Genomic DNA, 21,819 nt, shown 5'->3' on the forward strand with positions numbered 1-21,819 from the left:
CATTCCCACTGGTGTTAAATAAGCTTCCCTTGTGCTTGGTATCTGTTACTAGTTGAATTGTGTTCCCTTCAAAATTCACATGTTGAAAGTCTACCCTCAGTACCTCAGGATGTAATCTTATTGGATACAGGATTTTTACAAAGGTACTCAAGTAATCAAGTTAAAATGAAGTCATTAGGATGGCCCCTGATTTTATATGACTGGTATGTTCTTAAAAAGGGTATAAATTCAGACACAGAAACACACATAGAGGGAAGATAATGTAAAAAAACATAAGAAAATGATCATCTACAAGCTAAGGAGAGATGCCTGAAACATATTGTTAACAGACCGCTCAACCCTACCAACTCCTTGGTGTTGGACTTCTGGTTTCCGGCAGTACATGACAATACATTATTATTGTTTAAGTTCCCCTAGTTTGTGGAACTTTGTTACAGCAGCCCTAAAAAACTAACACAGATTTCTTGTCAGCACTGGGTATGCTCAGATTTATTTTTTTAACCATTATCAGAGATGTATAATGGCATCACACTACTTTCCATTTGAAATTCCCTCATGACAAATAATATTGAGCATCTTTTGGTCTGCTTACTTTATGTTTATATATCTTCTTTGGTGACATAGCTGTTCAGATTTTTTGCTCTTTTTTTTTTTTATAACTTAGATTTCCCCCTTCACTGTTGGGTTTAAGACTTATTTATGGGGCAGCCCCAGTGGCTCAGCGGTTTAGCGCTGCCTTCAGCCCAGGGTGTGATCCTGGAGACCCGGGATTGAGTCCCACGACAGGCTCCCTGCATGGAGCCTGCTTCTCCCTCTGCCTGTGTCTCTGCCTCTCTCTCTGTCTCTGTATCCCTCATGAATAAATAAATAAAATATTTTTTAAAAAAGACTTATTTATGTATTGCAGATGTAGGTCCTTTATCAGCTATATGATTTGCAAATATTTTTCCCTGTTTCAATCTGCATACTTTCTACTTAGCTATATTCCAGATCAAGAGTCCTCTCTTTAGCTGTGTCTAATCTGTTCTTAAACAAAAGAGTTGAGTCTGTAATTTCAGTTACTTTATTTTCAAGTCACACAGCCACAAGTAAATCAGTTTGGCCAACAACCCAAATGAGCTTAGAAATGACTATTTTTCCAGTTGAACTTATAAGTGAAGACCTAGCCTGTCTGATGGTGCTTATGACCTGTGTGACTCAGAATAGGGAATGCAGCTAAACTGTGCCTGGACTCCTGACCCATGGAAACTGAAGAACAAAATAAATGTGTGCTCTTTGAAGCCCTTATGTTTGTGGTAGTTTGCTATTCTACAATAGAAATGCGTATAACTTCATCGTTTATATTGTTTTTATGGTCATCTATGTTCTTGAATATGTAAATCAATTATTCTGAAAACTGTGTATAATGATCTTAATAGCTTGATTGCCTATTGGTATAGTTCACTGTCATATATCTTAGACTGTTCACTGACTCTTTAATGAATAACAGAAACCTTATATTAAAAACAGGTATGAACTCAGAGTGAAATTTTATCTTCCAACCATCAATTTAAAAAGGGAGAAAATCATCTTAATCCAATCAAAAGCTAAGCTATTTCAGGACTAGGTTTCCATTTTTGTAAGGACTCATTTATTTCTTATTCACTTTTAGGTCTCATATTTCATTTATCTCAGTTGAAAATCTACAGTTTTCCAGAATCACTTAAAGAGCTCTATACTTAATTTGTTTCTCCTCAGCCCTTTGAGACAATCAAAAGCTGTATTACACTCCTTTATTTCATGGCTCCTGTTTTTATTCTTGGTCTCTCATGCTCTCTAGTTAATACCTCATCTATAACATTTCTCCATATGTAGGGTTTCTGTGAGACTCCTTTATTTCATGGCTCCTGTTTTTATTCTTGGTCTCTCATGGCTAGTGGCCATAGAGAGAATACCTTGAATGATACGGCAGGTCAGACTTTTAGGCTCACTTCTCTATGACCCTCTTCTCTAAGGTAACTGAGTAACTCCCTCTTCTCTAAGGTAACTGAGTAACTCCCTCTTCTCCCCTCCTCATACACAAGTTCTGGCTACCTTAATAGACCTAAATTTCATATTTTTTCCCCTAAGCCAGTGCAATTCCCAAAATATCAGGAAAAATTATAGGTCTCTTAGAATTGCTTAATTGTTGGCTTCTTAACTCTTCTTTTGGAGTGTTTTAAAAGTATCAAGTGGTTTCAGTAAATAGATCTATAGAATGTTGGTCTCATTTAAATAACTTTTCTTTTTTCCTGGAATCTTGGTCCCTAAGTTCCCAATCGCCTTGGTCGTTTCCTGATTACATTTTTTTTCTTAATGAATCAGGCTTTTCTAATTTTTCCTCATTTCAGTTGGCTACAAGCAAGTGTACCATTACTACAAATGGAACCTTTCTATCACAGTGCTGTGCAGGAGCCTGTTTGTAGTGTCTCACAAAACATGAACTTGCACATTTTTGTCCCATTTCCTTGTGCAGTGACATCATGTTGGTAATTTGAAATTATATTCAGTGGCAGTATTTGTGGCACAAGTTTGGGAAATGGTGCAAATCTAGGTGTTTTATTTGTTTTATTTTTTCAAAAGCTAGTTGATCTACATGCTACATCTGTGGTGTGTTGTTTCAGGTTTAAGGAAAACTAGGCAAATTGAATTGTCCAGTATCTGTGAATGGCTCACAAAACGTTGTGTGGAGAAGAATTTACTGTGAAAATTAAAAATTTAACTTCCTGAGATCATGTCTGAATATTATGATATCAGAAATCACATTTTTGTGATTATCATCTTTGTGAATTTGTGTCATGTGAAGCACTGACCTAGTTTCCTTCACTAGGCATGTAGGCAAAATCTTGCCACTTTCTAACTTTCTTTTTTATTCTTTTATTTATTTTTTCTTTCTGGTTGTGTTTTAACTATCTTGATTACTGGTCTGCATATATGGCTTTTTTGGTCTACTTAGTGAGGTAAATATTTCCTGGTGATTTTCTCCTGCTTCTCTTCCCTTTCTCACTTTCTAGTGGATCTGGCATTTCCAAAATAATTTCTGAAATCAATTTCCAAATGTGTACCCCTAAAATATCCTAAGCCCTTTCAAAGACTTTAAGGGAATCAGTTCCCAGATTCTCAGCTACAATATGTACTTTCCTAAAACTGATGTGCCTAAGAACTCCCTAGTATCACATTGCCTCTCAATTCCCCTCTCACTTCCTTAGCATTACTATTGTTTATTTCCCCAGCATGGAAAGTATTTGAGATATCAAACAAAAGGATAGTTTGAAATCTTCATATAGGTATTACAAAAGTAGAAAACCTCAAAGTCGAGGTAACGAATACTTTTGTAACTCGGTTTATTTCCAAGTCTTTTTTTTTTAGTAAAACTCCAAAAAATACTTAATCCAGCAAGAAATTGATAAACCTCTAAAAAATTTTTTTGATGACAGATCGCTATGAAATTTTTGGCAAAGGACATGGAGGAATTGTAAAGGAATGGCATCATTGTAGCAAAAAGTATACCATTTTCATTTTTTAAATTAAGGACAAACTTTCTGGTAGCTTACAATTATAGAAATAGAATAAATAAATGAGGAATAGAATAGTATTGAATTCTTTTGCTCATTCCAGCAAAAATTTATTTAACTTCCCTTTTTAAAAGATTTTATTTATTTACTCATGAGAGACACACACAGAGAGAGGCACAGACATAGGCAGAGGGAGAAGCGGGCTCCCTGCAGGGAACCCGACATGGGACTTGATCCAGGGTCTCTAGGATCACGATCTGGGCTGAAGGCAGCACTAAACTGCTGAGCCACCAGGGCTGCCCTTAATTTCCATTCAGTAAAATCATGGGATACAAAATCAACATGCAGAATTCTGTTGCATTTTTACACACTAATAATGAAGCAGTAGAAAGAGAAATTAAGAAAATAATCCCATTTACAATTGCACTAAAGATAATAAAATACTTAGGAATAAACCTAATCAAAGACCTGTACTCTAAAACTATAAAACATTGATGAAAAAAAATCAAAGATGACACAAGGAAATGGAAAGATATTCCACATTCATGGATTGGAAGAACAAATAATATTTAAATGTCTACAGTACCCAAAACAATCTACATATTTAATTCAATCCTTATCAAAACACCAATAATATTTTTCAAAGAACTAGAACAAAAAACCTTAAAACTTATGTGGAAAAGAGCAAAAACAATCTTGAAAGAGAAAAGCAAAGCCTGAGGTATCACAATTTCACATTTCAACTTACACTACAAAGCTGTATTAATCAAAACAGTATGGTACTGGCACAAAATAGACACATAGATCAATAGAATAGAATAGAAAACTCAAATATAAATCCACAATTATATGGTCAGTTAAACTTTGACAAAGCAAGAGAGAGTATGGAGAAAGAGATGGTTTCTTCAACAAATCAAACTGGGAAAACTCAACAGCTACAAGCAAAAGAGTGAAACTGGACCACTTTCTTATGTCATAAACAAAAATAAATTCAAAATGGATTAAAGACCTAAATGTGAAATAAGAAACTATAAAAATCCTAGAAGAGAGCCTAGACTAATTTCTCTGACATTAGCCTTATCAACATTTTTCTAGATATGTCTCCTGCCTGAGGCAAGGGAAATAAAAGCAAAAATAAATCATTGGGGCTACATCAAGATAAAAAGCTTCTGTATAGCTAGGGAAAACAATCAGCAAAACTAAAAGATAACCTATTGAATGAAAACAGGTATTTGCAAATGATGTATCTGATAAAGGGTTAGTATCCAAAATATGTAAAGAACATATATAATGTAGTACCCACCCCCCAAAAAACAAATAATCCAATTATAAAATGGGCAGAAGACACAAATAGACATTCTCCAAAGAAAACATCCAGATGGTCAACAGCACATGGAAAATGCTTATCATCACTCATCATCAGGGAAATGCAAATCAAAACTACAACACAATATCACCTCACACCTATCAGAATGGCTAAAATCAAAAGCACGAGAAACAACATATCTTTCCATTTGCAAGGACATGGATGGAGCTAAAGAGTATTATGCTAAAAAAAAAAAAAAAAAAAAAGTCTCCAGAGAAAGACAAGTGCTATACGATTTCCTTTGTATGTGGAATTTAATAAACAAACAAAAATGAGAAAAGGGAGAGAAACTAACCAAGACATAGGCTCTTAAGTTTAAAGAACAAATTGATGGTTACTGGAGGGGAGATGGGTAGGAGGGATGGGTGAAATAGGTGGTGAGGATTAAGGATTGCATGAGTACAGGGTGATGTATGGAATTGTTGAATCATATATTGTACATTTAAAACTAATATAACACTGTAAATTAACTATACTAGAATTTTAAAAAATTTTAAAAAATTTATCCATATACTCACTAAATAATTTTTAATTACTCCACTCTGATTAAAATGTTTATGTTAAAATTTTATTTTTATGTTTATAAATTGTGATTAAAAACTTAATACATTTTGATTTCATTGATATTAAATATAAAAATAACTCAATCCATATTTTTAATACATAGAGCTTATGGTCATAGGAAACTAGAAAAATTAATATTAAACTTTTATTCACAATTTTATAGCAGAAAATGACAGGGTGATAAAAGACATAATATTGGAATTTTTTATTGGAGTTCAATTTGCCAACATATAACATAACAGCCAGTGCTCATCTCATCAAGTGCCGCCCTCAGTGCCTGTCACCGCCACCCCAACCCCCCCACCCACCTCCCTTTCCACCACCCCTTGTTTGTTTCCCAGAGTTAGGAGTCTCTCATGTTCTGTCACCCTCTCTGATATTTCCCACTCATTTTTCTCTCCTTTCCCCTTTATTCCCTTTCACTATTTTTTATATTCCCCGAATGAATGACACCATATAATGCTTGTCCTTCTCCGATTGACTTACTTCACTCAACATAATGCCCTCCAGTTCCATCCACATCGAAGCAAATGGTGGGTATTTGGTGTTTCTAATAGTTGAGTAATATTCCATTGTATACATAGACCACATCTTCTTTATCCATTCATCTTTCGATGGGCACCAGGCTCCTTCCACAGTTTGGCTTTGTGGACATTGCTGCTATCAACATTGGGGTGAGGTGTTCCAGCGTTTCACTGCATCTGTATCTTTGGGGGTAAATCCCCAACAGTGCAATTGCTGGGTTGTAGGGCAGTTATATTTTTAACTCTTTGAGGAACCTCCACACAGTTTTCCAGAGTGGCTGTACCAGTTCACATTCCCACGAACAAAGCAAGAGGGTTCCCCTTTCTCCACATCCTCCCCAACATTTGTTGTTTCTTGTCTTGTTGATTTTCACCATTCTCACTGGTGTGAGGTGGTATCTTATTGTGATTTTGATTTGTATTTCCCTGATGGCAAGTGATACGGAACATTTTCTCATGTGCTAGTTGGCCATGTGTATGTCTTATTTGGTGAAATTTCTGTTCATGTCTTTTGCCCATTTCATGATTGGATTGTTTGTTTCTTTGCTGTTGAGTTTAATAAGTTCTTTATAGATCTTGGATACTAGCCCTTTATCTGATATGTCACTTGCAAATATCTTCTCCCATTCTGTAGGTTGTCTTTTACTTTTGTTGACTGTTTCTTTTGCTGTGCAGAAGCTTTTCATCTTGATTAAGTCCAAATAATTCATTTTTGCTTTTTTTTCCCTTGCCTTCATAGATGTATCTTTCAAGAAGTTGCTGTGGCCAAGTTCAGAAAGGGTGTTGCCTGTGTTCTCCTCTAGGATTTTGATGGATTCTTGTCTCACATTTAGATTTTTCATCCATTTTGAGTTTGTCTTTGTGTGCGGTATAAGAAAATGGTCTAGTTTCATTCTTCTGCATGTGGCTGTCCAATTTTCCCAGTGCCATTTATTGAAGAGACTGTCCTTTTTCCAGTGGATAGTCTTTCCTGCATCATCGAATATTAGTTGACCATGGAGTTGAAGGTCCATTTCTGGATTCTCTATTCTGTTCCATTGATCTATGTTCTGTTTTTGTGCCAGTACCACACTGTCTTGATGAACACAGCTTTGTAGTACAACCTGAAATCTGGCCTTGTGATGGCCCTGGCTCTGATTTTCTTTTTTAATATTCCCCTGGCTATTCAGGGTCTTTTCTGATTCCACACAAATCTTAAGATTTGCTCCAACTTTCTGAAGAAAGTCCATCATATTTTGATAGGGATTGTATTGAATGTGTGCATTGCCCTGGGTAGCATTGACATTTTCACAATATTAATTCTTCCAATCCATGAGCATGGAATATTTTTACATCTCTTTGTGTCTTCCTCAATTTCTTTTAGAAGTGTTCTCTAGTTTTTAGGGTATAGATCCTTTACCTCTTTGGTTAGGTTTATTCCTAGGTATATTATGCTTTTAGCTGCAATTGTAAATGGTATTGACTCCTTAATTTCTCTTTCTTCAGTCTCATTGTTAGTGTATAGAAATGCCACTGACTTCTGGGCATTGATTTTGTATCCTGCCACGCTACCAAATTGCTCTATGAGTTCCAGCAATCTTGGGGTGGAGTCTTTTGGGTTTTCTACGTACAGTATCATGTCATCTGCAAAGAGGGAGAGTTTGACTTCTTCTTTGCCCATTTGAATACCTTTTATTTCTTTTTGTTGCCTGATTGCTGAGGCGAGGACTTCTAGGACTATGTTGAATAGCAGTGGTGAGAGTGGACATCCCTGTCGTGTTCCTGATCTTAGGGAAAGGCTCCCAGTGTTTCCCCACTGAAAATATTTGCTGTGGGCTTTTAAGATGCTGAGGAATGTTCCCTCTATCCCTGTATTCTGAAGAGTTTTGATCAGGAATGGATGCTTTATTTTGTCAAGTGCTTTCTCTGCATCTATTGAGATCATATGGTTCTTGGTTTTTCTCTTGTTGATATGATCTATCATGTTGATTGCTTTACAAGTGTTGAACCAGCCTTGCATCCCAGGGATAAAGCCCACTTGGTCATGGTGAATAATCTTCTTAATGTATTGTTGGATTAAAAAAAATGTACTGTTGGATTCTATTGGCTGGTATCTTGTTGAGAATTTTTGCATCTGTGTTCATCAGGGATATTGGTCTATAATTATCCTTTTTGATGGGGTCTTTGTCTGGTTTTGGAATTAAGGTGATGCTGGCCTCATAAAACAAGTTTGGAAGTATTCCATCCCTTTCTATCCTTCGGAACAGTTTTAGTAGAATAGGTATTGTTTCTTCTTTAAACGTTTGATAGAATTCCCCTGGGAAGCCATCTGGCCCTGGACTTTTGTGTCTTGGGAGGTTTTTCATGACTGCTTCAATTTCCTCCCTGGTTATTGGCCTATTCAGGTTTTCTATCTCTTCTTGTTCCAGTTTTGGTAGTTTGTGGTTTTCCAGAAACCTCAACTTTCTAGAAGAAATTTCTTCTAGATTGCCAAATTTATTGGCATATAGCTGCTCATAATATGTTTTTAAAATCGTTTGTATTTCCTTGGTATTTGTTGTGTTCTCTCCTTTTTCATTTGTGATTTTATTAATTTGAGTCTTTTCTCTTTTGTTTTTAATAAGGCTGGCTAATGGCTTATCATATCTATCTTATGAATTCTTTCAAAGAACCAACTCCTGGTTTTGTTGATCTGTTCTACAGTTCTTCTAGTCTCTATTTCATTGAGTTCTGCTTGAATCTTTATTAATTCTCTTCTTCTGCTGGGTGTAGGTTTTATATGCTGTTCTTTCTCCAGTTCCTTTAAGTGCAAGGTTGGCTTGTGTATTTGAATTTTTTCCAGTTTTTTGAGGAATGTTTGTATTGTGATGTATTTCTCTCTCAGGACTGCTTTTGCTGTATCCCAAAGATTTTGAACAGTTGTATCTTCATTTCATTAGTTTCCATGAATCTTTTGAATTCTTCTCTAATTTCCTGGTTGAACCTTTCATCTTTTAGCAGGATGGTCGTTAACCTCCACGTGTTTGAATTTCTTCCAAATTTCTTCTTGTGATTGAGTTCTAGTTTCAAAGCACTATGGTCTGAAAATATGCAGGGAACAATCCTAATCTTTTGGTATCAGTTAAGACCTGATTTGTGACCAAATATGTGGTCTATTCTGGATAAAGTTCCATGTGCACTTGAGAAGAATGTGTATTCAGTTGTGTTTGGATGTAAAATTCTGTAAATATCTGTGAAATCCATCTGGTCCAGTGTATCATTTAAAGCTCTTGTTTCTTTGGAGATGTTGTGCTTAGAATATCTGTCATTTGTAGATAGCGCCGTGTCAAAGTCACCAAGATTAAGTGTATTATTATCTAAGTATGTCTTAACTTTGGTTATTAATTGATTGTCATACTTGGCAGCTCCCACATTAGAGGCATAAATATTCATGATTCTTAGGTCCTCTTGTTGGATAGATCCTTTAAGTATGATAGTGTCCCTCTTCATCTCTTACTACAGTCTTTGGGATAAACTTTAATTTATCTGATATGAAGATTGTTACCACTGCTTTCTTTCGAGGACCATTTGAATGGTAAATGGTTCAACTTTTCATTTTCAGGCTGTAGGTGCCCTTAGGTCTAAATGAGTCTCTTGTAGACAGCAAATAGATGGGTTTTGCTTTTTTATCCAGTCTGAAACCCTGTGTCTTTTGATGGGATCATTAAGCCCATTCACGTTCAGAGTTACTATTGAAAGATATTAATTTAGTGTCATCATGATACCTATTCAGTCCCTGTTTTGTGGGTTATTTCTTTGGGCTTCCTCTTTCTTTTATAGAGTCCCCCTTAATATTTCTTGCAGAGCTGGTTTGGTGGTCACATATTCTTTCAGTTTCTGCCTATCTTGGAAGCTCTTTATCTCTCCTTCTATTCTAAATGAGAACCTTGCTGGATAAAGTATTCTTGGCTGCATGTTATTCTCATTTAGGACCTTGAATATATCCTGCCAGCCCTTTCTGGCCTGCCAAGTCTCTGTGGAGAGGTCTCCTGTTAATCTGATATTTTTCCCCATATAAGTTAGGGATCTCTTGTCTTTTGCTGCTTTAAGGATTTTCTCTTTATCTTCAGAATTTGCAAGTTTCACTATTAGATGTTGAGGTGTTGAATGGTTTTTATTGATTTTAGGGAGAGATCTCTCTATCTCCTGGATCTAAATGCCTGTTTCCCTCTCCAAGTGAGGGAAGTTTTCAGCTATGATTTGTTCAAATACATATTCTGGACTTCTGTCCCTTTTGGTGCCCTCTGGAACCCCAATTAAATGTAGATTTTTCCTTCTGAGGCTGTCATTTATTTCCTTTAACCTTTCCTTGTGGTCTTTTAACTTTTTTTCTCTTTTCTTCCTCAGCTTCTTTTATTGCCATCAACTTTTCTTCTATGTCACTCACTCTTTCTTCTACCTCATTAACCCTCCTCATTAGGATCTCCAGTTCAGATTGCATCTCATTTAATTGATTTTTAATTTTGGCCTGGTTAGATCTAAATTCTGCAGTCATGAAGTCTCTTGAATCCTTTGTGCTTTTTTCGAGAGCCACCAGCAGGTTTATAATTGTGCTCCTGAATTGGCTTTCTGACATTGAGTTGTAATCCAAATTCTATAACTCTGTGGGAGAGAGTAATGTTTCTGATTCTTTCTTTGGTGGTGGGTTCTTTGTAGTCATTTTGCTCAGTGTAGAGTGACTAAAAAAGATTTGTATTGGAAAAAGGAAGAAGAAAAAAGGAGAAAAAAAGAAAAAGAAAAAACAAACAAAAACAAAAACAATAAACAAGGAGGGGCATCCTCTGGTTCTACATACTGTAAATCCCTCGACTTCCCCTTGAGCTTTCCAGTGCTGCTCGGTCAAGAACTTGCTCTTCCCCTGTCCTTCCAGCTGGTCTTCTGAGGGAGGGGCCTGCTGTGCTGATTCTCAGGAGTGTGCCCCTGGGGGAGCTGCAAGGCTGGGTGCTGGGCTCAGCGGGAGCTGTTTGTCCTGTGAGGCCCCTGTTCCCTGGTGGCCCTGCTCTGTCCCAGGCACAGGGTGACACAAGGAGGAAGAACAAGACTGGTGGCTGCCAGCTATCCAGTCCTGGAGTCAGCACCTGCAGTAACTCCTACAGCTCCCAGGCTGCACTGGCCTGGATGCTCCCAGGGTGGGGGGGCTGACCTGCACAGCTCGCCTGGTGGCAGGAGCGTCCTCGCTGTCCTGGGGGTTCCCCGTCTCCACCTGTCCCAAGGAAAGTGCAGGATCCTGGCCGGTGTTCCCCGGCACCCTGGGATCTGGGGCCTGTGCCGCTGGAATCGCGCCTCCGGGCCACGCAGCCCCCTTTGCCCTGAGCGGCCGCCTGAGCTGCTCCCGAAGCCTGGCTGGGCGCACCCCAGCCCTTTACTGGGCTTGGTCAGCGAGGTGTGGTGCCCTCTCCCCCAAGGGCGCACCTCTTCTCTTAGTGACCCCAGGAGCCTAGAGGCTCCACTGCCCCTCCTGGGATCCTGACCAAGTTCCCTGCCAGTGCCTTTCCCACCGGGAAGAATCTGGTGCTGATTTTTAAAAGTTCCCACTTCTCTGGGCCTGGGCTTTCCTGTCCTGGAGGATCTCGCAGCTCGCTGGGCCTTAGCCCACCTCCTCATGGGGGCCTCTCCCCCACTTGATTCTTTTTTATTTATTTATTTATTTTCTGTCTTCCTACCTTGTTAGAAGTGCAACTCTTCTCTGTAGCATTCCAGCTGTTCTCTCTTTAAATCTCAGGCCAAATTTGTAGGCTTTCAGGATGATTTAAAAGTTATCTAGGTAAATTGGTTGGGACAGGTGACTTGGGGACCCTAATCTTCAGCCATCTTGCTAATATTGGGATATTGTATATAGAACAAGAAAATGAAATTGTGAACTTAAGAAAAAAAGTAATTTAAAATTTCTGACTTTAAAAAACGTTTATCCTTTGTTTTTAAATGATTTTTCATAAATAATTATGAACATTAAAGACTTTGGAAATATAACAAAGTTATGGAAAGTTTCTTTTTTAAATGTTATTTCATAATACTAGGATTTACATTTTTTCATAAAGTATATATTTCTTTTATATACATATAGGTTTCCTTTCATGTAAGAATTGGATTGCTCATTATTAGTGATTCATGACCTAGCCTCCCGAACTCCCTACTCAGCTCACGGTTAAACAGTTTGTGATGTTCCTCATCTTCCTCCAATCCCATCCCCCCAGATCCCGCATCCAAGGTCACTGTATTGTGAGCCTCATGTTTCTCATTCTCTTGATTTTTAAAAATGTAGTTTTATATTTTATGTGTAGTTTTAGTTTAAAACAGCAGTAATGTTCCTATACCTACATAGGATAAGTAGAGCATTAGAACGTGTATTTTCAGGGCTGCTGGGAAGATTCTCTTTCTCTCATTCCTTGAGGATATTGAAAATTCCTATTCTCTTCCTTGTAGGAGATTTGCAAGAAAGCTTATAAAAACACAGGAGAACCCAATCTCAGTGTTGGACTGTGGAAAGCAAGGTCAAGAGAGAAAAGAAATAGGGCAGTTATTGACCACTGGTCCACTGGAAAATACCATGTTTGGAGTCCACCTTACTCTTTGTTTGCTTATTTGATGTTTTTTGTACTTGTGTCAATATCCTTAATGTCCATCATTTTCTTGTCCTTGAGTTTGAGTTGGTTTTGTAGATAAATCAACTGATAAGTACACTCCTTTCCAACCCAACCCTGCCCCACTCCTTGCCAGTCCAATCCATTCATTGCCTCTGAACTGTGCCCCCATACCTCCGATCTGCCTCTCTCTTCTTCTTCTTTTAGGCACATGATATTATCTATGATGGGACTGTGTCTGTTTCTTCATACCAAAGAGTCAAAATAAATCACTTTCCATCCAGCTGCAAGCTATGGACAGAGAAAGCTGCTTTTCTGAAAGAATGTTACTACATATGGCAATTGTTCAGAAAGTCCCCATGATAAGTTTTTGCATCTCTAGTTTCTGGGAAGATGTTGAGATATGCCAAGAGCAGGTACCCAGAATCTACCCTTCCTGTGCCCATCATAGCACTTACCATGTCCACATGTATGGTGCCTATGTAATTAATCTTCCAAAACAGAACACTTTTGAGAGTAAAAGGGAGGAGAAGTATTGATAATTTTTCCATGAGTAGAAACTGAGACTGTCCCAGAAAACCTGGGGTGGTTGGTTACCCTGCCCATGAGTCTTCCGTAGAAGATGGGGAAGGAGATTAGGAACCTCTAGGCATTCCTCCTAACAACATTCTAGCATTATTTTTCCCTTAAAAGGCAGAGAAAATCATTTGACTTCCTTAATCTCTCATTTCTATTAAATTGCCTCTCTACACAGGAGGGTTAATTTTATTTTTATTATTTCTAAATGAGCAAATTGAAATTCTAAATGGGAAAACACAAATAACTGTTGCATGAATTGAAGTCGGGCAGCAGGGTGGGAGTAGGGGTGTTTTGAAGCAAGAAATATTCTGTTGGCTAATTAGACATCTCGGTCTGCTCCTCAAAACATATGGAAGCTAGGTGCGAAGTAGGTGAGTCTGTTAATTCGTTGCAGGGCACAGTGCAAAATAAATATTGGGACCCTTTGCTCATAACACAGGAAAAAAAATGTTGTTAGAGGTTCTGAAATATCAAATTTTACTTTTTCTTTGGTCTCTTTCTCAACTTGTCACAGTGTTCTTTATTTATATTTAAGAAATCTTTGCATCTGAGGGAGAATTCATTTTACGTGCCAATCAAGAATAAATAAAAATGTTAGTTCATAATTTTTTCAGAAAAAAACATTACATTTTAACATTTATTGATTTCAAAATGCATTAATGATGAGTATGGTTTTATGCATAGTATCCACTGCTTGCTTTCTTCTTTTTTTTCCCACTTAGTGAAGTAATCCTGACAAGAACACTGATAAAATAATAGCTCATTGCTTATCACTTTTATTTATTCTCCAAAAATTAATAAACATAATAGTAGTTTGCATTATAAATCTGTTTTTCAGAATTACAAAGGGCAGAGTTCACTAACAGGGAGGAGTTTGCATCCACTTTGAGGTTATAAATAACTTCATAAGAGAATACCATTATGTTTAGTTCTGTACATCTGATAGTATAAAGATGATGTCAAGGGAAAGGAGGTGAGTAGACTGATATTTGGAAAACAAAACCAGAGACAGATCATCTTGACTTCTCTTTATATCTCTGCTCTTGACAATAAGTAAATACATCTTTATGTCACTATTTATATTACCTGGAGCTGTACAATCATGGTAGGAGAAATAGAAATATATGAAAGTTATAATTGTGGTGGAAGTCAAAATGTATTCATAGCCCCACCAATATGAAAATTGCATTTGTGTGTGTGTGTGTGGGGGGGGGTGTTTCAGACTTTTCTTTCTTTACAGACCCAATTCCTAATATTCCCATTGGACGTGGTATGAAGACTGCTGCTTCATCTCAACTCTAGGACAGCAAAGGTGGACAAAGGACTGCGAAATTTAAACTGCAGAGACTCTCTGAAGTCACTTCCAGTTCAATACAGTTAGAAACAATTGACACACAGATAAGCTTCAAAGCATATTTGTGAGAAATTTGTGGAGAAAGTTTACCTAGGTTTACTTTGGCATCACTCAAATAACTAACTGCTTATTTATACCCACCCATTTCAAAACAAAACTAATTTCTGAGTAGCACACCTATAGTAAGAATTCTCAAACTTTAAGGATATGACCCACTGGAGAATCTTATTCCAGTGGAAGTTCTAATTTTAGCTGTCAAGGGTGGGGCCGGAGAATCTTCCTTTCTCAAGGAGTCCCCCTATGGTAAAGTTGCTTTTCCTGGAACCATATTTGTGGTGTCAAAGCCCTAAAAGACACACATGCAAGTATAATATAAAGACAAGTATAGTTAGATTAAATGGTTAGAAAAGGTAGTTTCTTCAGAAATCCCAACCTAAGGAAGTACCTGATGTCTATCTAGTACAATATTTTGCTACAAACTGGCTGTCAGTCATGGTGAGAAGGAAGCGCTTTTATTTCTCATTGTCATTTTTTTTTTTTTTGGCAAAAGTAAGCTTTTTTCTCAAAATAGTGTTTTGTTTGGCTCTTAAAGCAATATTAAATAATGTAATAGAGATGTCTTTGGTAGAAAATGCAGAACAGATGCAAAAAAACCCTTAAAATAACTATTTATTATTATATTCTTGTTTCACATTTAAAAATAAAGACTTGTATCCTTAGTTCTATGTCCCTCATTTTTGTTTGTTTGTTTCTTTCTTTGTTTTTACAGATTTGTTTTCCTCTTCTACCTGGGTCTGGAAGAACTGCAGTCCCCACCTGATTCTCCCATTGAAGGATCCTTCAACAACCACAGAGAAAGCCCTGGTCTTTTCCTGAGCACTTCAATGGATCTGAGATAAAAATCACTGACATTCCTTCAGATAATCTGATCCACTAGTACACTAAGGGATGATATATTCTTGATAATATCTGTAGGCAATATACAAACTGGCACTATACTACTGATTTACATACGTTAGCTTGTTTAATTCTTAAAACAACCCTGTGAGGTAAGTTCTAGTATTCCCATGTTAAAGATGGAGGAATTGTGGCACAGAGAAGATAGCTGACTTGTCCAAGTTCACATAGCAACATATGGTGCCAAGATCTTGCCCCAGGATGCCTTGCCCCAGGGTCCTTACTGCAAAGGGTGGAATGTGTGGAGAAATGGTGAGAAAAATGCTTTTAGATCCAGATTGAGTCACTACACTTACTTAGAGGTCTATATTCTCCCCTCCTTGCCTCATTCAACAGAAAAGAAAACAAAAATGTCTTGTGGCCCAGCATCAAAAACAAAGGACATTCCTTATTTCAGGATGAACATTAAATAAGGGAAAAGTTTCACAAAGCCCTTGCATGCTAACCCAATAACATGGAAGCACAGTGAAGAAACAAGGTCTTCCCAATGAAGCACAGTGTACATGGTGCTCTGTACCTCATTGTGCCATTCTGGAACTTTCAGAGTGAGTGACTGAACATGCTTCACCTCATCCTTCTGACTTCTTCCTTCAGTACCTGATGTAACCTTGCTATTTGCCCCTAGGCCATCGTATAACATAGTACATGGAAATATTTACTCCCATCTCTTGTTCATTTATCTTCACTATTCAGATCTCTGCTCACATACTTCTTTTTCAGAGGTTTTCCTGAATCTTCCTTGCTCATGTCATTTACACGATTTCATAGCTTCCTATAATTTTTGTTGGTATTTTGCATAATACTCATAATACTGTGAATAGAGATATTTATTTAAATATTAAGTGTTGGTTTTCCATTTTAAAAAATGGTAACCGAGATCTTCATTGTTGAGGACCATCTTGTGAGGGCCTCTCGTTTTCCATGGAGGGTCTATGAGAGGTGATATCAGTAAGAGAAACCTCCAGACTCTAATTTCAATACTTCTGAGGCTCACCTGATACTCTGGTAGCCTCTTTTCTAATTCCAGTTACAGATACAGTGAATAAAATCTGAGGGCTCCCAATAATTTTGTGCCACCAGTATTTCTTCTCAACTGTACACATATCTCTTTCTGCCTTCACCTGGTTACTTTGACAGCTCCCTCTCAGTACTTCCACATGTGTGATGAGCTCATATACAAAGCAGTTCATGCCTATGGGGCACCCTCAACCAATGGGGCAGAGGTAGCAACCAATGGACAAGTGGTCTCCCTTTGTCTACCCACATGGACAACTCTGAAAAGATCTTTTCATCAAACTTTTATCTCAGGTATATTTTTGGGGAACCATGGCTAAGAAATATTCTCATGCTATTGAAAGCTGCTTCTTCAGCATAAACTTAAGCCTCGCCCTGGCGTTAGTCTTTTATTTATTTCCTTAAGAGTTTGGAGACCTGGGTGTCCACCATTTTGTCTTTTCATTGGTATAAAGTTTAGATTCACTTAAAACATATTATAGGAAATCAAAGTTTCTTACATTTCATTTATGTTTAAATATTTTATCTGTGAAGAGATTATTTTGGAAGAAGCATGTGGTACTTTGAAAACTTATCTGGTAGAAGAAGGACGTTTGGTCCTTTTGTGTCTATTTATCAATAATAATATGCTTCCTTGGTCATCTGATTATAGTGTTTTCTTCAGCCTTTTTACAACTCTATTAGGATGTTGACATTTGGGTTGATTTTTCAGGTAAGAAGGACAACTTATTGATTTAATTAAAAGGGAAACTAATCCAACACAAGTAAAAAAAAAATTATAACTTTGTGACCATGATAACCTACAGTTAATACATTTCAAAGTACTTATGGTAGATGTAATTCAGACTGCAGGTGAATTGATTATCTCTCTTACATATGACCAAATATTATTTCATATGTTTTTATTATTAATTGATGTGAACATGACCATTTTGATTTATTTCTTACAGAAATCCGATAAAATTGCTATACCACCTTCCTGAGCATTTGATGTAACTCAACTTTATTTTCCACTTCATGGAGGAATAATCACCATCTTTATTGACATGTCAAAGAAATTTTTTTAAAAGAAATTTCAAAAAATAATCTCTGTCAAAAAAAAGTTAAAAGAATTAATAGCATGCAAATGCCTAGGAATTCAAGGCTTTTATGAATTGTTCCACTCATGTCATTTGCTGTGACTACATGTAATAATATGCATATGATGTATAGACTCCTTATCATAAGCCTTTAGCATATGGCAACTATGTGGGCAGGGATAGTGAGTTCCTTCTGATTCTCAGTAGCTAGCAAAGAACATACTAAAATAGAGACATTACTGATAATTCTAGAAGGAATTAATTATTTTTTCTAATACTGTAGTGCTGGTATTCAGTAAAATGAATTAAACATGTTTGATGATATTTCTAGCTTTTTTAGTCCTTATGTAACTCTAAAAGTGACCAAAATTTCTAAACCTCATTGAAATCATCCTAAAAACCACAATATGGAAGGAAAGGGATTATGTAGATATCCTCCAATTGTCCTAAATAAAAACGAGCATCTTCTAGGTGTAATCCAAATGTTTGGATGCTCTGAAAAGTAAAATGAATGAAAAACTACCTCTTGTCCTTAGGAACTTACAGGCCATCCTGGGTGGTGTCAGACAGAAAACAATGTACAGAGGGATTGGTTAGACTTAATTTGGAGTAGCCTGGCCTAAAGCACACGGGAGAGTGAAATCCTCTCCCAATTACAGCAGAACTCTATTTTTTAACCCATCAAACAGTCAACTGACCACCATAAAACTAATTTTCCTCTGCCTTATCTCTCTACAGTTTTATGACAACTACATTTCCTTAAGCTTCTGAAAATTCTTTCCCACCCTGAACATCTACCACTACATCACATCAACTGCTACAAAGATGTCTCCAGTTTTTACAGTGCTTTGGTAGCTAAAAACTTTAAATTACAAAAAAATAATCACATTAAGCATTTGAATCAAACCTTCAGTAAACTGGGCTGGGTGAACTATACAGCTCAACACGGGATGATATATTAGGCTGTGCTGTGCCTTTCCAGTCTTTATTTGGTGTTTTTAACAAGCTTTATTTGGCATATTTAATATTTCCAGATCTTTCTTTGGTTTGGTGAGGACATCTGCATCTCCATTTTATGTCTATCTAGATGAGCCAAAGAATAGAAGCTCCTTATTAGAAGGACCTTCTTGGTCTTGTTCAAATCTATATCTCTACATCCCAGAAGAGCACTTTGGAGTAAGGAGAGTATTCAGTACCATCCCCTGAATAATAAAATACATTCAATGCTTCAACTACTTGTAGGTGGGGTGAAGGGGATCCTGGAGAATTTCTTCATCAAAGTTTTCAGTATTGAGATTTCAGAGAGAGTTTTATGGTATCCTAGAGTATCCAAGTTGGGTAGACCAAATGGGATAACCTTCTCATCATAATAATGGCTCACATGGTTCCCATAGGGTCACTGAGCCCAAGACAAGATACGTCAGAGGTTATTTAGAACAAACCTTACTATTTTTGATTCTTGATTTCTGTCTTTAATCTCCATCAATCAATTGTCTGATATATGGCCATTCCTGTGGCAGGGGAATCATTTTGCCAAAAGTTATGTCATGTCAGACAATCTTTTCTTATGCTAAGGTGAAATATGTTCCCCATACGATTTACTTTGTTGTCCTTTTGGTGACTCTTGGAATCATTAAAAAAAAAAGTGACTGACCTCTTTATAGTGCAATAGTCCTTCAAATATTTGAACTCAAGGAAATTATTATTAGCTGCCCTAACTTACAGTTTTGTATTTCTTGAATCACACACTTGCCTTAGCTTTTGTGTGGAAATAAATCCTTATTTTTTTCCATTCCTAATAATCATAATTTCTGCTAAAGGAAGTTATTAATGGTAACATTCCGATGATAGTGTTTCTCACACTTGGATCAAGTTTCCTGTTATGAGTGAATTTTTTTGCCTCATCCATTTTTCTTCTGTAGTTGATAACACTTCTTATTATGTTTTATTATGTCTCTCTTATGGTTTTACCACAAATATTTTTTACTTGCTTAAAAATCATCATGTAATCCTGCCAATACTCTGCACTTTACTGGAGCCTTCTTCTCTTGACCTTGTCTTACTAAGCCAGGTTGTGGGGCTTCTATGCAGCTGCCATATTGAGGCTACTTTTTGCTGTCTTCCTGTTTGCCATACTCTGTTTTTCTTTTCTGCATTAAACTGAACTCACCAGTAATGTCCTAAAAAAGGATTCCAATGAGCTAAGTTATCGTGAACACATTATTGTGTTGCTATATTTTATTGATAATTTGACAAGACATAGGACTCTAGGTGAATGTCTTTTTTCTCTCAGGATTTGAAGGGAAGCTGCATCACATCTGGCTGCTATCTGTGCTATTGAATAGTCAAATGCTGTTCCCCTTAGTTACTTGGTATATGGCCTTATTTTTCCTCTTCTCTGTAATCTTATAGGCTTTTTTTCCTTTAAATCTCTGGTGTTCTAATATTTCAGCATGATATCCTCTGATGTGGGCATTTATTTTTTATTTGTTTTGCCTGGTGGATCTCTTCAACAATATACATTATCTCAGTTAATCCTCAAAATGAAAGTGGCTGTTATCATCTTCATCTTTCAGATGGGGAAAGGGAATTTTGAGCAAGCTGTGAGATGTCTCCAGGACCACACAGCAGAAATAGCAGAATGAATTCTGAAACCTGAACTTTAACTACACATCTACCTACTCTTCCCTCATACCATTCCTTCTGGCCAAGTTTTTGTCCCCCCTACTCTGACCTCCAATCGTGGGGTTTTCCTTATTTGCTTATAATTTCTGTGAACCATTTATTGTAACCACTATGTAATTCTGAGTCAGTAAAAATGAAAATCCTTCTCTAATTTGACCAAATAGTTCTGGATGCCGACTATGCCATTAGTTGCATTATTAATTGCTCTCAACTTGATGTCATCTCCAAACCTGATAAATAAGGCATAATTCCCTTTCGATAAGAATTTTCCCTCCAATGACCATAAACCTGTCACTTTGGGATACTTTTGGTAAGATAATGTTAGAATAGCCTGTGTGGCTTAAAAACATGGGTCTTGGATTCAGACAGCCCCAAGTTGAGAAAGCAAACATAAAATGATTTCTTAACCTTTGAGAGATTCCTGATACGGAAAATTTATATGAAAACAAATTGATATAAGAAATGTAACAGGACTATTTAAGAAGTGGCTATTTAGAGTTTTGAAGGCAACTTCTGAGGTAGTTGGTAAGTATTCATAAAGGATATAAAATATAATTATGGTATATTTTGCATAGTATGGAGCAGAAAACAATCTTTCCCTCAAAATACTTGGAATACTGTGGAATGCAAAATATACATACACATTATTATTTTTTTTAAGATTTTATTTATTTATTTATTCATGAAAGACACAGAGAGAGAGAGAGAGAGAGGCAGAGACACAGGCAGAAGGAGAAGCAGGCTCCATGCAGGAAACCCGACGTAGGACTCGATCCCAGGACTCAGGGATCACGCCCTGGGCTGAAGGTGGGTGCTAAACCACTGAGCCACCCAGGGATCCCTACATACACATTATTATATTAGTTATAATAATCCTCTTATAAAGGGATTAGATTTAATTTCTTTTTAGTTAAAGAATAGCATCTGTAATGTACTGAGCAGATGTCAATAATAACTTTCATTAGAGATAATTTATTTTAAGGAATTTTCAAGCTATATGAGATTAGAATATTTAACTCTTGGCTAACTATCAGGACTCATATTTGAGTTAAGGAAACTCATCTGAAGAAAAAAAAAAGGAAACTCATCTGTGTATATGTGTGAGGAGGTACGGTAAGTCTCATTCTGGATAGCATTGTATGTTTGATCTCACCTCACAGTGGTGTCACTGTGGCTTTAGGTAATTCTTGCATATTATCTCAGTGATGGGTTCTCATAATCTAAAATACATATGTGAGATGGTTATTTAGAACATTATTGATTTTGTGTGTGTGTGTTTGGAGAGAGAAAGTGACATTGATTTTTTTTTTCTCTGAAATATCTAGTTTCTACCTTACTGAGGAAGTTGTATTTGAAACATCATGTGATTCTTTCATTTTGATGTTAGATCCATGTGTTTGGATAATGTCTTGAGAGTTGGATCCGAACAAACAACTATGAAAATATTGGTTTAATAAATCTCTTATCAATTAATTAATGCTGGGTAATAATAAGAGGCTCCTGTTTGCTTAGAAGAGACTGGATAACTTTAAGTGGAGTCCAAGGAAAATTTATCACTGAGATTG

General features: G+C 36.8%; 1 long non-coding RNA gene across 1 annotated transcript in view; it reads left to right on the top strand.

Moving 5' to 3' along the window:
- The window catches only part of LOC140642272 (uncharacterized), a 33,784-nt gene extending 17,681 nt beyond the window's left edge, over positions 1-16,103 (top strand). The window contains exons 4-5 of the long non-coding RNA XR_012038761.1: positions 14,406-14,477; positions 15,289-16,103. This is a non-coding gene — a long non-coding RNA (uncharacterized lncRNA). The remainder of the gene's footprint in view (positions 1-14,405; positions 14,478-15,288) is intronic.
- The last annotated feature ends 5,716 nt before the right edge of the window (positions 16,104-21,819 follow it).

The sequence above is a fragment of the Canis lupus genome, chromosome 11, assembly GCF_048164855.1.
Source record: "Canis lupus baileyi chromosome 11, mCanLup2.hap1, whole genome shotgun sequence".
Taxonomy (NCBI): Eukaryota; Metazoa; Chordata; class Mammalia; order Carnivora; family Canidae; genus Canis; species Canis lupus.